The 16024-nt window shown below is 42.3% G+C and overlaps 1 protein-coding gene across 8 annotated transcripts in view; it reads right to left on the bottom strand.

Moving 5' to 3' along the window:
- ERBIN (erbb2 interacting protein) overlaps positions 1 to 15132 on the bottom strand; it is a 123162-nt gene extending 108030 nt beyond the window's left edge. For 4 of the 8 annotated variants that reach the window (XM_040540713.1, XM_040540708.1, XM_040540715.1 and 1 more), the window contains exon 1: positions 14656 to 14851. The gene's annotated coding sequence lies outside the window, so the exon portion shown is untranslated. Of the gene's footprint in view, positions 1 to 14215; positions 14504 to 14655; positions 14852 to 15048 lie in introns of those variants that run through there. The other 4 variants (XM_040540709.1, XM_040540716.1, XM_040540710.1 and 1 more) reach the window with 4 other exon arrangements.
- Positions 15133 to 16024: the final 892 nt, after the last annotated feature.

Raw genomic sequence — 16024 nt, 5'->3', positions numbered from 1 at the left:
GACTGTGAGGTGGATCAAAAACCGGCTCAATGACCAGAGGGTAGTGGTTAGTGGTGCAAAGTCTATTTGAAGAGGTCTGCAGAAAAGGGGAAGAGTTAACCATGCCAAATCTCAGTCCTGCCGATACTCCAAGCAACCAGAAGAAGTGAAGACATTCAGTAAGGTCAGCAAACAGTTATGGTCTGGATAACGTATGTCAGCAGTTATTGTTCTACATTTGAAGTTCAGAACTGAAAGAAGTGTCTACAGGATGTGGTCTTAACTGAAAGACAACCTTGCAAGTGCTGCACATACTTTTGCAACAAAAAGTCACTTTTTTAACCTACAAAACAATACATTTATTAGAGGCTTGAGTGAATGGAACTACATTGCACAGAACAGACCATCATCCCCACCACAGTAAGTTGGTTTTTAGGTTGTTTTCACATTTAAGTTCATTTAACTCAAAAAAAAAAAAAAACCTCTTAAATCTTAAATCCAAAAGTAACCAATGCAAGGTGTCTCATCAAGAAATGTTCGTGGTTAAGAGCTGCAGCCTGTCAGTTGGAATGGGCTAATTATAATACTAAGGTTAAAAAAATCCTGTAGAAAGTTCTTTAATGAATATCAACTTGTAATTCAAAACTTTTCTTTTTTTTTTTTTTTAATATTAAACAAGTCTGTAAACAGAAAATAAGAGACATGAAATACACAATGGGGCCACTGCTGAGACATGGCACTGACCTAGATCCATCTCTCATCTGCCCCACTACTCTTAAATAAAGATAAACTGTAGATTCACATGATCAACCTCAAACATCCTATTGCATCAGAAGCTGCCACTCTATAGCAGATAATGCCCCTTACTTAGAGCAGAATGCACACTATTTCTCATGTTTAGAAGAAAAAAATATTTATCTCATATGACGTCCTTCAACTACTGTGAATCTTTAGTTATTTGAATGTAAAGCAAGTCTAATAGTTTGTATGGATGAAACCAGTATCTCTGCAGAGTACACAAGCTTCTATTCTGCATTAGAAGGAAAGCATACCTGACAGCAAATACTGATAGTAAAAAATGGAAAAAGCGTTTTTCTTTTTTTTTTTGTCCTTAAAAAAGAAAAACGGTGTTGTCTTCTCGCCTGCTCATAAGTCAACCTTATCAGTGTGTTGGAGAGCCTAAGCAGAAGGGACACTTTCTGAAAGAAACCACAAGAAAGGATGAAACACAGTGTAATAACCAAGATGCTTTTAAGAGTCACATCAATATGTCATGGTTAATTAAATCACATAGAGTAGATTTAAGTTGCAAAGTTCCTTTCAAAGAATAAAATACTTATTAAGACAACTGTTCAATGGACAAAGAAAGAGAGACTGGGTATATTTTAAAAAGTTGTTTCTACAATGCTATTAATAGCACAAAAATGCTAGTAGAAAATCTGGAATGAACTCCAAAGGAAAAAAAAAAGTCAGTGGGTTCCATAGACTTATTTACCTATTAAAACCAAAAATGATAAGGGCTTTGATGAGAATTCAAGTTTTTAAAACACAAAAGGACAGAAGTAAAACATGGACCTAATGGGACACTTCTTCATGCCACTTTTTCTGGTGCTTTCTATGATTTAATAGCTACAGGACAGAGCTGTTGCCACTGGTAAGTGGGAGAAGAGTAGACAGTGGAATGCATCATGCTTGAGCAGCTCGGGCCTTCCTTTGGCTCAGGTGAGGTGGATCAAGACACAAACAGACAACTGAAGAAGTTCTTTTGGACTGTACACCTCGTCTCAGCACATGAACACTTCCTTGGTAACATCATTATCGTAGAACAGCTAAAGACTTCAGGCAGCAGGAAAGAAGAATTTAAACCATATAAAGAACCACCAGCATTTCCTCCTTCAACCAAGGAAACAGGATTACTAGCCTTGCGCTCTACCTCAAGTCTGAGCTATTAATCCCCACACAAACAAAAAAGAACACAGAAATGTTTGTAATTATGGCCCCTGCTACAGCCAGGGTTCAGATGAAGCTACCTCATTATTAAACGTTTCATTTTTTAAAAAAATTCATGCCTTCCACAGCTAGGAAAAGAAAATACCTGCCCTCATTCTCTTGTCTTTCAGGGTGTTACCACTTCTTACACAAGACAGAAGAACACTGAGAACATTATGCAAGATAATTCACTGAGGTTAATTTTTAACTGTATGTCTAATCATAATGATAAAAGAGGAAAAAAAAAAGACATACATTCAGAAAGGACAAACAAATTTGCTTTAAAGATACTAATTTTGTTCCTCTGAGTTGGTTTAAGAGAGCTATAAAATGAAGGTTTTCAAATCACTTTAGACTAGCAGAAAAATCTATGCATAAAATTACAATTAGAAACTGAATCAAAGTGACTACCACCTTCTTTGCAAACAAGGAAGTAACATGCAACAAAACACTCTCCACCCTGCAGTTGTTTCTCTATCACAATAAAATCTTCCAATATTTGGAGATATTCGTTGAAAATGTTTCCAATTTTGCCCTGAGAACTTGCTGGAATTGCAGTTGGGACAGAAACAAAAATAAAAATGAACTGTGAAGGATGTTAACGACCCTGTCCTTCTACCTGCAATATCAAGCAAATACACAGAGTTCTCTTAGGGATGTAAATAAAGAAAAACGTAAGTTGCCAGCCTAAATAAATTAATATAAATTTAAAAAGAAAAAAAAAAAGGAAAAAAGTCCTGCATGCTTGCACACACCTACATATCCAAGGAGGGAAATACAGTACTTTTTTTCCATATACAGCACCCCTATTGATAGCCTCACTGTTTCAATTTCAGTATATTACATATGCTGATCAAAATAAAAAACAAGCTATAGGGAAACAAACAGTAGTGAAAATGCCAAAAGCCTATGAAAGCAATTAATATTGAATACTATCTTCAATACTTAAAACACAAAGTCCCTTTAACCCCTTAATTTGAGGGCTAAGGGAACAGATTTGAAAAACATAGCTGCCACATTCTGTTTCGCACGAGCGTGGTATTTTTATTCATTTGACATATGTTGCTTCCTGAACGGATTTAATATATTTTGGCATTCCAGAACAAAACTGCTCTCATGGTGTTTGGCACTTCATGTACAATGTAACCAGGAAACCACTCCTTAGACTATGCAGCCATCTGCAGCAGATAGCAACGGTTTTTAAACAGGCAAGCTGCACTGTTGTAAATATGCAGTACTTCAATACACAAGAAAAGTTCTCATCTGTGAACTAGACTTTCCATCTAATTGCCTGCAGATAAATTCAGGCAATGCGTAGGAAACTAAAGGAGAGAGGGAGAGAGAAAGAGACAGACAGAGCGAGAAACTCTTATCAGAAGATTCCTAGCGAGAATTTCTTTCCTACACTGTGTTGTCTATATACTAAAACAAACCAAAAACCGATGTCCTGCTTTACACACACTACCCCCCCCAACAATGTAACTGCCAGAATTCCTAGCTAAAATTAGGATGATCAAACAACAAAGGTCAGAATAACATAGTGGGCCCAAAACAACAGGAGACTTTAAAAAACTGAGAAATCAAAGGTTGGGAACATGGGAGGAGGAACCACCGCACTCAGTACCTTGGAGCTAGCAACAAAGTCGATAAGCTGACCAGAAAAACTGCTGCACCAAATCTAGACAGGTCACACAACTCAGTCTGTGGTGAGAGTACCACAAGTGGAATCACACTCACAGAACAGAGCTGAATAGACAGGAGTGCATGTGGATGTGTGTATTCAATGCCCATTGCGGACTGCTCTATTTCAAAAAAATAAATCCTACCAAAAATACACGTATAGGTGCATCCCGACACACAGAATACTATGTAGTACCCTAATGAAAGTTACTGCTTAAAGAAACAGAATATACAGCTGGACTTCCATTTTGCTTTAGAATTCTTCCCCCTTAAAGAATATTTGTCTTTGTTCTGCTACCCACCTTGACAAGTTCATCTGTTTTTTGGCTTTTGCATCTGCTTAGTATGAAATGCAGTACTAACAACAGCAAGCTTCCATTTACAGTGAAGCTTTTTAAAAATAACTTTCCTTAAACGCATCTTTTTCACTGTTACAATACGAAACAGCCACTATATTTCATTAATGAGTAAAAGTCTCAAAAAAAAAAATACATTTTCCAGATTCCAAGCACCTTTTTCCCTCTGATTTACACAATGATCATGACATGTAGGAGCTCAACATCACTCTAAGCAGTTTTAGAAGTCATTGTCTTAAACAAATAAAGGAATGTCTAATGAGGGCTTATGTAAAAGATAGAGAGCAACTTTTTGCTCCATCAGATAATGACAGGACAAGGGGGAATGGAGCACAGGAACAGGTTGCCCAGAGAGGTTGTGGAGTCTCCTTCTCCGGAGATATTCAAAACCCACTTGGATGCCACCCTGCTCAACGTGCTTTGGGTGATCCTGATTGGCAGGGGGGTTGGACAAGATGATCTTCAGAGGTCCCTTCTAACCTCAACCTACCCGTGATTCTGTAAACTAAAAGAGGGGAGATTTAGATTAGCGGTCAGGAGGAAATTCATCACTCAGAGGGTGGTGAGGCACTGGCACAGGGTGCCCAGAGAAGCTGTGGATGCCCCATCCCTGGAAGTGCTCAAGACCAGGTCAGATGGGACTTTGGGCAACCTGGTCTAGTGGGTGGCATCCCTGCCTATGGCAGGGAGGTTGGAGTTAGATGATCTTTAAGGTCTCTTCCAACCCGAGCCATTCTATGATTCTATCGATGTTTTTCTTTTACATTGATTCCTATGTAAATCTTCATCCATCCCAATTAGTAGTTCATGATTGTGATATACAAGAATCGCCCCTCTTTGCCTGAACCTTGGTTTTCTAACTACAAGACTTCACATCTCTCATGCAGCTAAGCACCAATATTTTGTCCCGTATTTCTTCAGCTTTAATCTCACAATATGTATTTGATTTTTGCCAACTTACAGCCTTCTTCCACTCCTAACACAGTAATAGTGCAAAAGGCATTAACTTATTTTTCTTTTCAGATAGTGTTGTGTTCCTCTACGCCAACAGACTATGATTAAAGGAAAAAAAAGAACACAACTGTTATGTTAGTTTTATTTTAATTCATCAGGCATTCTGGAGATCAGAGAAGCAACTGTTACAACAAAATTAATGGAAGAATATTCTTAAGTGTTTTCTTCTTAATACCTAAAAGTATTTTTGCCTCTTTAGATAGAGAAAAAATAATAGCTTAAAGATTATAACAAAAAAAAAAAAAAAAAGAATTGCTGGGAATTTAGACAATTATTTTGAAGGACAAGTTCTCTAAAAGCTCTATTATCAACATAGATAATAATTTGCTAAAGTCAAGAAAGTTTCTCACCTGACAGGAGGTTTAAGTAGAATTAAGATTCTTCCTTCCCATCACAGTGCAAATTATAGCTTAAAAACTGAATTCAGAATGGATTTAATAATAACTCAGCTTAAAGCGCTACTTAACCTCCTGAAATCCTGTGCTTTTTAGCAGGAGGAAAAAAAAAGTTGCAGCACTTTATTATGACACTATTGGAAGTGGTGCTTATTTGCTATTAACATGTCGACTACTTCTCCTCAGACCAGGAAAACTGAATAGCACAATGCAGGTATTTCAAGGAATTCCCTAACTGTGTTTTCAAATAGTTTGAATTGTCCAACAGGTACTTCCCCATCAGACCTTTGAAAGATTAAAAACAAGTTAACACAAGTTTTGCGAAAATTAACAGCATTCTGATTTTAAGGTTATTCCTTAATAGAGATTTCATATTCACAAGCTGAAATTTAACATTTATCAATGTTTAACACAAAAGGAATAATTGGTGATCTATGAACCTAAAATGAGCAAATATATAATAGAATTCAACAGAAATAGGCAGGGACTCTCTCCATCTGGTGAGACGGAAGAGTGCACTGTTTTCAGAAGTCTAAGTAACAATCTATTTGTTCTTGACCAGTTGTGGGTTTTTGTTTGTTTGTTTTTTTAACGCAGATGTAAGAGAGAAGTAAGAATGGTATCTGGAAGAAAGTAGTGATTAAAGTTAAGTTGTATTTCTCTTCCATCCCATAACACTTTCCTTTAACTTGTTCCATTGACAGGGCCACGGTCTTTCCCATGGGGGGTCACAGCCTGCTACTGCAAAACCAATTCAGTATCATTAATGTCATGAAAGGCTACAGGACGTTGGAAATCCTGACAATACCTCTCCTTCCTTTTTACCAGCACTGAACAGGAAAACCCCATGAAAACGTTTGCCCGCTCTACCGCCTTTCTCTAGTAACAGCAGAACTGCAAAAAAACACGCAACAATGTCATGATCCTTGGCACCTCTGCTTTGCTTCAGTAAAGCAAGACAAAATAAGTGCTCCTTGAAAAGACAAGGACATCACCCAGATAAACACAAATGGAAAAGTATTTTTTTTTCTCTCATTTAAGTCTGTTAAAGGCTATTTTATGTCTACCTTACTTTTTTGTTATTTGTATTGTTTACCTTTTTTTTTTTAATGAAACTTCTGGTAAGAGATCTGAAGCACGGCAGTAAGATTAACACACTGGAAAAACAGGATTTTCTAATAGGTACAGAAAAGTCCCTCCCACACAAAACATTGTTCAGGAAAAAAAAAGACTCCTAAAAAAAAAGATGCAAACAAGACACACTATAGTTAAACAATTGTATAGTAGAACTGCAAAGCTCCAATAGTTTTTCTCTCCCATACCAGTATTTCTGATCTCATCTACCAGATTTAGAGCCAGATGGCTTGCCAAATTCAGAGGTTTGATTGATTCCCCCTGCCTGACACATTCCCAGACAGGACGGGAACCCACAGGTTTAACCATCTTTTTCTCTTCTTCTGACTTACAGTTGAGCCTTGAAACTATTTTTAACCTAGTTTTTTTTTTCATAGCTTTCTAATATCTACATGTGAACCAAAGTGACCTTAAAGTAAAATCTTGTGTATGTTCCAAACATCAACTAGTGTTCCTCATTCAATTCCCTTTGCTTGCAGTTCTTCCCCGGAAGATCTACTAAAGAATTCGTGAATATTCTCCATTACTTAGGATAAAACATCCTATGTAAGTTCAGTAAAGCACTACTGAAATAAATGGTATAAAGTCTGGATATGAATCAGAGATATGAACTTTTGAATTTTCTCCCTCACTGATGAAATGTATTGCCAAGTCAGACAAAAAAAAAAATAGAGAGTACCTCAGAATTTAAATGACCTGCAGCTCCAGGGTTAACATCACATATGATTATGTGACCAGAAGAAGCCCAAAATGAGTATGTTCTCCTAAAAAGAACTCACTACCAAGCTGACATTCAAATCACCACAGAATAATTTGCCTCTTCAAACAAATGTACCAGCAGCAGGCTGTGGGTGCATATTAACAGCTGTCTGCACATCCACTGCCTCCCTCAGGTGCACCATGCATTAGGCCGAGTGGAATCTAAGTCAATTCAATACCTGCATGTTATACTCTATATGTGCATGGAAAACCAGTAGTTACACAGCATTTAAGGCAGGAAGGACTTCAGATTTCTCTGCTGCCATACTTTCAGTTTACTTTTACTGAAAATACAGGCCTCAATCTTGTAAATACTTACGTAGCCAAGCTTTTTGTTTGCTTTATCCATAAGCACACAGATTATTAAGCATAACATTTCCACAGAGGAAAGAAAGTATGATTTACATTAATATTGTTACTTAAGAGTTCTCTGATACCCCATGTCAAATATCAGCCTCCATCATATCTTCAGGGCTATCTGTAAGTGAAGACAGAAGACCTGCAGTAATTTGACCAAATTACTGACAATTGGCTTCATCTTTTAAAATATCACCTCTTCCCTCTATAAGATTAATTCCAAGATCACTACAGATGCACGGAAAAAGCAGTAGCTCTCATAAGGTTTCCTAGCAGCCTACCAGAATCCTTGCCGACGAACCTGGAAACACTTTCTACCATCCAAACACTTAAAATTTTTGCTAAACCTGCAACTGACGTTCACAGGCCTCTGGCACTGTATCTCAGACATTGCTCAGAGGTACTGATGCACCTATGCTCTCTCCCTTCCTTCTTAGGCAGCTTTTGAAGTTTTGAAAGATAAGTACTGAAAAGCTCCAAAGACAAGAAGAGCAAGGAAGGCTGAAGAAATACGTTCTGTAACTGTAGTAAACTCAGACCCCACATCTATGGGACAAAGGACTATGGAAGAACATGAAAAGTGTCTTCCAGAAGTGTCTGGGAAGACCAAGTGCCCCCCTATAGCTGCTACAGAAACTTCCCATGCCAACTAGATTAAAAAATTGATGAGAATGCTCCAAAGGCTGCAACTCACAGCACAGTACCTCAGATGTCAAGACAGACACCATTTTTTCAACCAGCCTTCTAAACATACCTCTAACAAACTACCAGAAATTCAGATATTTTGAATTCAGTGTTAATAACTGAACTTATCCCACCAAGGAGAACAAGTTCCCAGCCACTTCCAAGGGAGATTCCAAATTAGAATTGCACTATAGAAATTTTTCATTCAAGTACTTGTAACTTTTAGAAAGACTACAAACCTCTTCAGAGCTTCTTCTACTCCTAAAGCTAGCCCCAGACAGCTGGCACAAGACATAGTCACTGAGCACTACCAGCTCACAGGAAGACAACTATACTCCAAGCTTACACTTCAGAGGTAGAATTTTAACTTCAAGAGAACATAATGCTCAACATTTGAAACAAGTATTCCCTTACTACCTGTTCCCAGAAAGGAAATTCTACTCACGCAGCTGTAATCTCCCCACTGAAAGCATGTGATAATCCCTAACAGTCTAATCCACAACAAACAGGCATGGCCCAAGCCATGAATCCGTGTCTATTCCATCCCAGCAAGCTTCGTATGACAGGGCTACAAGGCAAGAAGTGCAGCACCACACATACTGAGCTACACAAACTTGGAGAATTCAACATGCTTAGAAGACTTTTTTTTTTTGTTTGAAAGGGGAGTCCATGCACCTAGTGAATTCTGGACGGATCACTCTGAGGACAGTCATCTACAATTTCTTCTAGTTACTATTCTCATGATTTAAGTAAGAGAATCCGAAAGAGTAAGTTTGTCTGTAGTAGTTGTTTCCCTTAACACTTAATAAAGCTTTACGGTTGCACAATTCACTTACACAAAAGCATGGAACAAAAGTTTGAGAAAAGTTTTATTAACAAAAGAAGCAAGGATTCATAATATCAGATATCTGAAAATTGAGAAACCATGCAAAAGTTGTACTTTTTGAATCATTTACCATTTTTCATGCAGCTTTGCTCTTACTAGAACAGAAGTTGTATTTATTATCTTCAGCAATCCTTAAGGTCTAGACTGGGCCTAATCATTGCATCGATAAAAAACTGGGGAAGAATAAGTGTTCTTCCTCCTTCGTTCATCAACAAAGTTGTGTACGGAAATTGATACCTAACATTGTCTTGGCCCTAATGTACAGGAATGGTGACCTAATAGTGTCTAATAGGATAGAAGAGTAAGATCATCCGATTAATTACCTGAAGAAGTGGATAAACAGGGGAGGAGAGGGTGTACTATCCTAATCTAACAGCTTTCAAATGCAAGCAGATCTAGAGGCATTGGTACCTTCTAACAGTATTACAACTTCCAGGACAGCCAGCAGCAGAGATGGTTCACATTGTCCTCAGACTCTGCTTAATCATCACTTGTTGCTCCTATGCATAATGATTGCTTAGTATCAGGGATCTACAAATTAGTTCCAGATACAGAAAGAACTAATCTACTTTTCAACTTAAACTACCCTAGGGAAACTAGTCACAGGGGTGATGTTTTCCAACATAAACATGCCTCCATTTCAGCCTGAATGAAACCAAACAAAGAGGTTTGTTTATCTTTATTTCTCAATTATGCAAATCATGATGTATTGTTAAAGTTAGAAGGTGTGATTTAGTGTTGAAACACCATGCTTCAGTATCATCTTTAAGGGAAGTACAGATGAAACTAAAAGAGTAATAAACCAAGTATATGTATTGAAATTTAAGTAACAGGAAAAAAAAAAATCTTAAAAAGAGCAGGTAACTGATGAGGAAGAATGGCAGAAAAAGCAGAATTATCCCAAGATCACTATATAACAAAAAATACTAACAATCATAGCAATATTCACTGCTCCCATTTTCCTTATATAGGCAGAAGATCATGGAATGGTTTGGAAGCCACCTTAAAGACCACCTTGTTCCAATGCCCTGCCATGGGCAGGGACACCTCCCACCAGACCAGGCTGCCCAAAGCCCCATCCAGCCTGGCCTTGAGCACCTCCAGGGACAGGGCATCCACAGTTTCTCTGGGCAGCCTGTGCCAGTGCCTCACCACCCTCTGGGTGAAGAATTTCTTCCTTATGTCTGATCTACATCTCTCCTCTTTTAGTTTAAACCCATTCCCCCTTGTCCTATCACTCCACTCCCTGACCAAGAGCCCCTCCCCAGCTTTCCTGCAGGCCCCCTTTAGGTACTGGAAGGCTGCTGTCAGCAGCCTTCCTATAATTCCATCCCAGACACACCCAGCACAAAGGTCTCCCTGGAGCCTTCTCTTCTCCAGGTTGAACAGCCCCTACTCTCTCAGCCTGTCTTCATGGAAGAGCTGTTCCAGCACTCTGATCATCCTTGTGGCCCTCCTCTGGACTTGTTCTAATACATCTATGTCCTTCTTGTGCTGGGAGCCCCAGAGCTGAACACAGCTCTCCAAGTAGTGTCTCACAAGAGCAGAGCAGAGTGGCAGAATCACCTCCTTCGATCTGCAGGCCACACTTCTTTTGATGTAGCCCAGGGTACGGCTAGCTTACTGGGCTGTAAGTGCACAAGGCTGGCTCAAGCTGAGTTTTTCATCAACCAACACACCCAAGTCCGTCTCCTCAATTCAGCATTCTCACTCTCAAAATTCAGTATTTACAAGGTTTTACTCACTACATGTGAACAGTGAATTTTTAATCAGAAATGAAGGTTGTATTTCAATAAAGTCTTTTTTTCACAACCAAAATTCCCCTTAAAAAAAAAAAAAACAAACACCCAGTCAAGCATGCGACCTCCGCAGCTGTACACTGCAGTGGCACACTGCAGCGGCACACTGCAGCTGCTCCCCAAGAGAAGAGAAACAGTAAAGACTGGGGGAAACCCATGTCTGAAGCCTGGACAAGCCTTCACATTCTACCCCATCAAAAAAACACTTTGTGTCCAAAACTGGACCAGAGTCTGCCAGGCGAGTATCCACCAAACCCTTCACAAGTTACCCCCAAAACGAGTAAAAAGATATTCCCTGTGCATTCAAAACACGAGGCAAGAGTCCCAAAATCAGTTAAACTTTTAAAGGTTGTAGAAAGGCAGCCTTTACCTCAAAAGTGTGCATGGACTTCACAGATGTTCTAAAGACACTAGCAGTTTAACAGTATAGCAATTTGATAATATTTACACTTTTATTATACAAAATTATACACTTTATAAACTTGAAAAATAAAGAATTAAAGTTATTTATGAACTATTTACTAAATGTGACAAACACATTAGTTCAGTGTTTTCGCTCTGATGTGAAAAGTGTTGCCTGACATACTGTTTCAGTTACTCAAAAGCTGACAAAGGTAAAATAGTGATGTCTCTAAACCTTCACTTTCCAAATAATTCACATTTAACTACCTATATTGACTGTCATCATCATCACTTGTGTGCTCACAAAAGGATGCAATTTTCATATCCGTTAAGAGTAACTTTCCTGTCAACCTGACTGGTTACTCATTCGGAAGAGGTCAGATCTGTAATTCCTCTACGTGGAGTAACGTCAGACCCTCCTTTAGCGGATCAGGTTATCCCACAGGGAGAACCTACTGAAAAGACAACATATCAAACATTTGATCTTTACGTAACATTTTCCCTAGAAGATTTTCCTTTTTGTTTGGAAGCAGGAAGAACAAAAACAGAACAACTGAAAAAAAAAAAAAAAAAAGCAGACAGGCAATGATTCATTACACCCCTACAGGAAAGCTGAGTTGAAGAATCCTGCTCCCATCCCCTTCTATTTCTAGAACATGCTGCTAACATGGGAAGTTTAATGCGTGTTACTTATGTGCACGCCTTCCCTTAGTTTGGATCCTCCAAGCATGGCTCTCCACACGTACGGCCGCAGACTCGGACAAACTTCACTGAGGACAAATCGTAACTCTTACGTTACACCACCAGCTTAATAACCTAGGCAACTTTCGTTCAATAATACTTTCTCTGTGGAGTCCCCTCATCAATTCACATCAGTGTGATGTGAAAATGGATATCCTACAGAACACCACAGCTATATCACACATCATATACCGTGCAGCTTGTTAGTGACTAATCTATTGACAAGACTATTGAAACAAGATACAAGTGGTCCTCACAATAGTCACATTCCATAGCATGCCTTTTGCTGTAACTTCTACCTGTCATTGTAAGCATACCTACTTAAAATTATCAATGTTTACATGAGCTTAATGTAATTCACAAGCACAGAACAGCCAGGTAAAAAGAATGTTTCCCCAAGCCATCATCACGTACCTATGAAAGCTTTGTTCCAAACAACATCGGCTACCACGTGTGTACTTGCATCATTTTATTCACAATACAAATACCAATGTCAGCCTGATTTAGTTGAGATGGTTGATCTCAAGAAAGAATGCACTCCTTCATAACTTCTAAACTATGTTAATGACATGAATGGCATTCTATGATATAACCACTAGCTGTAAGCAGTACTGAATTACACTTTCATCATTAAAAAGGGCCTTATCCATAGCTACCATGGTGACAAAACACTAGTGTAAAAAGTTGTGGCTCCACTACAAGGATCTATTCTTCTACATGGCATTGAAAAATATCAAGTGCATCATGAGAAACACAAAAGGTCTGAAAAGAAACTAAATTGCATCCATTAGAACGTAGTGGTTTACAACTAAATTTGTCATGCATTGCTACAATTTCTCCCTCCCCCCCACGGAATCTCAAGTCATTATTGGGACTGAAACACTGCTTTGGAAAGTGACCGTTCTTTGTAAAAGGATTACTCTATTTAGGCTTCATTGCTTTTCTGCCAAGCATCAGCCATATAAGGAAGCTGAAGTTCACTGCCATCTATTTTGTTCGGGCCTTTCAGATGCCTAAGAATAACCTTTCTACTGCCTAGAAAGGTAAGTCCATAAATTGCAAGCCAAATCATTTACTTGTTATCAGCCACAGAAGCCACTTTAGGTCAGCTACACGTAAAGATTTTTCCTCACTCTGTATCAACCAGAGTTGGATTGATAACTTTTTTTCCTCACACACTTCGTCCTGTTAAATAACTACATATATCACAGCTTTAAAAATTTTTCAAAGAATTGACTTTGTCCAATTCTTACAAACACCAACACATCTCAGAGACTTCAGAGGCTGAACCACGAACATCCTATCTGACAAATACGCTGGTTTTGAGTTCGTCAAACAGGAACAAAAATTTAAATAAGCAAGCAGAGAGCCATGGCTTCTAGCTCATTTTAAGCGTTCACCATCACGAATGAACTAACCAATAATTGCCTCTTTGAGGCATGTGAAATGAGTTTGTGGTGAGCAATACTGCTTTCGTTAAATGCACCTAGTCGGCCGGTGTAACAGAACCCAGCACCAGCAGCACAAAAACCTTACACCAAAACTTTGCAATTAGCTTCCCCTCCTGCAGCTTCACACGGGACTCTTCTCAAAAAATTATAAAGAAGAAAGTGCTCAGCAGAAAACAAACACGGCTACGTTAACTCGGAAGTTCAACGGCACGTACTTTTAAGAAGTCAGATCGCTAGGCAAGCTTTTCTTCTTTTAAACAGGGGGGGGGTGTCCCTCAAGATAAACCCGGGCAAAGATCAAAACACAGCAGCACAGACCTTCCCTATACAAGCTGAAAAATATGCAGTCAAACCCGTCATCTTGGGGACAGAGAAGGGGTGGAGGGGAGGAAGAGAGGTGGCGGCAGCCGTCGAGGGGGAAAAACTGAGGCAGGCTTTACCGAGGACACATCGTTACGACGAAATTTAAGAGCTATTTATTTTCAGGAGGACGGGGCAGAGGCTAGCCGATCCCCCAGAAAACAAGGTGAAAGGCAGGCGCAGGGAGCGCCGAGCGTGGGGATCTGTCGGTGAAATAAGACGGGATTACCTCCTTCGGGACTTTCTCACTTCCCGAGAACTTAATTAGCTGGCAGGGCTCGGTTTCGCAGGGAAGGACTTGGAGCAGCAGCCGCGGAGCCGAGCGGTTTCAGTTCAATACCTTCCTCCGGCCGAACAAAGAAACTTCTGTGCCCGAGGAGCTTAAAAACTTTCCATCTCCCCAGGTCCCCTCCCCGAGCCCCCAGGAACACAGCCGCCGCCTCCACGCCGACAGCCCCTCGCCGAGAGGGGCACAAAGGGCTGCCGAACGACGCGAGGCGGTAAAACGCAGGGGAAAAATAAATAAATAAATAAATAAATAAATAAAGGCCAAAAAACAGGATATAAAAACGAAGCGTGAACTCCTTCCTTTCTCCCCACCCCCTCCGGCAGCAGGGGAAGGATCGCGGCGCTGCCGCTGCCCCCCCCGGCCCTCCCCGTGTCACTCACCTCCTCTGCCGGGTCCAGCGGGCAGCGCTTTCTCCCGACCCCCCGGGGAAACGTCTTAAATCCGACCAACTGCCCCGCTCCTTCGGCGGGGGGGGGAGAGAAGGGGGAGGAGAGGAGGGAGGAGAGAGGGGAGGAAAAAAAAAAAAAGAGAGAGAGAGAGGAAAAAATAAAAAAAGATGCAACAGCTTTCGGCGAGGACGGGGGCGGTGTGCGTGAGCGCGGGGGGAGGCGGCCGAGCCGAGCCGGGCAGAGCCGAGGAGAGCCGATCTCAGCCGAGCCGAGCCGGGCTCCTCCCGGCGGCGGCTCCGGGCTGTGCCCCGCGGTCCCCGCCCCGCACAGAGGGCGTCCCCCGGTCCCCGTCGCCCTGTGTGCGCCCCCCCCGGTGCCCCTCACCCCGCCGCCAAGGGCACGAGGGGCACGGGACGCTCTCTCGCTCCGTGCCGCCGTCCCTCCTCACCTGCCCGCCCGCCGCCGCCGCCGCCCTCTCCCCGCCTCCTCTCGCACACTTCCCCCTGCTCCCCGCGCTCTCCGCCTCCCCCCCGCCCGCCCGCCCGCCCCGGCGACGACGACGGCGGCGGCGGTGCCCCGGGGCGGGATGGATGGATGGACGGACGGACGGATGGATGGGTGGATGGGGACACACGGACAACGGGAGCGGGGCGTATGAGTGCGAGAGGCCGCCGCCGCCGCCCAGGCCCAGGCCCAGGCCTGGGCCGTGCGGGAGCGGCGGGAGCGCCCCCACTGGCGGCCGCGGGAGGGGAGGTTGGGGGGGAGGGGATGCGCAGCGCCGCCGCCACGGCCGCCGGGCCCCAGCCGGTGCGGGGCCGAGCGCGGCAGGCGGCGGCGCGGCCAATCCCCGGCCAGAAGGGTTGTGAAGGACGGGCCCCGCAGCCAATGGCGCCCCGCGGGGGGCGGGAGCGCGCTGTGGAGGAATGGGGCGAGGTGGGGGGTGGGGGGGGGCGCCGCTCGCCTCGCTGCCCGCTGGGCGGCCGGCGGGGAGTTGTGGAGGTGGGTTGGTGCCGAAAAATGGAGCAAAATGCTAAAAAGTGGGGTTTTACACGAGCCGCCGGCCAGTAGTGGGGAGTGGCGTGTCAGCTCGGTGCCAGCCTGAAGTGAAAAGCGCACTGAACCCCTACCAGCCCCCGAATCCAACGCTCCTTCCTCGGGGTCGGGGGCTGCCTCCCTCGGCTCCTGACGGGGCTTTGGGCGAAAATGCCTCAGCCCCGAGCACCGAAACAGGGCTCGGCAGGTCTGTGTGTGCCCACTGCATTTAACACTGCTGTTACTTCCTTCAAAGTTACTGCCTGTGTGCGGGAGCCGTGTGTTGGAGTCATTGGGTTGTACCCAGATACAGCAAACAGGCGTGCCT

Source organism: Cygnus olor, chromosome Z (assembly GCF_009769625.2).
Source record: "Cygnus olor isolate bCygOlo1 chromosome Z, bCygOlo1.pri.v2, whole genome shotgun sequence".
In the NCBI taxonomy this organism is placed as follows: domain Eukaryota; kingdom Metazoa; phylum Chordata; class Aves; order Anseriformes; family Anatidae; genus Cygnus; species Cygnus olor.
Note: the sequence above shows the minus strand (reverse complement) of the source record. Positions and strands in the feature narration are given on the sequence as shown.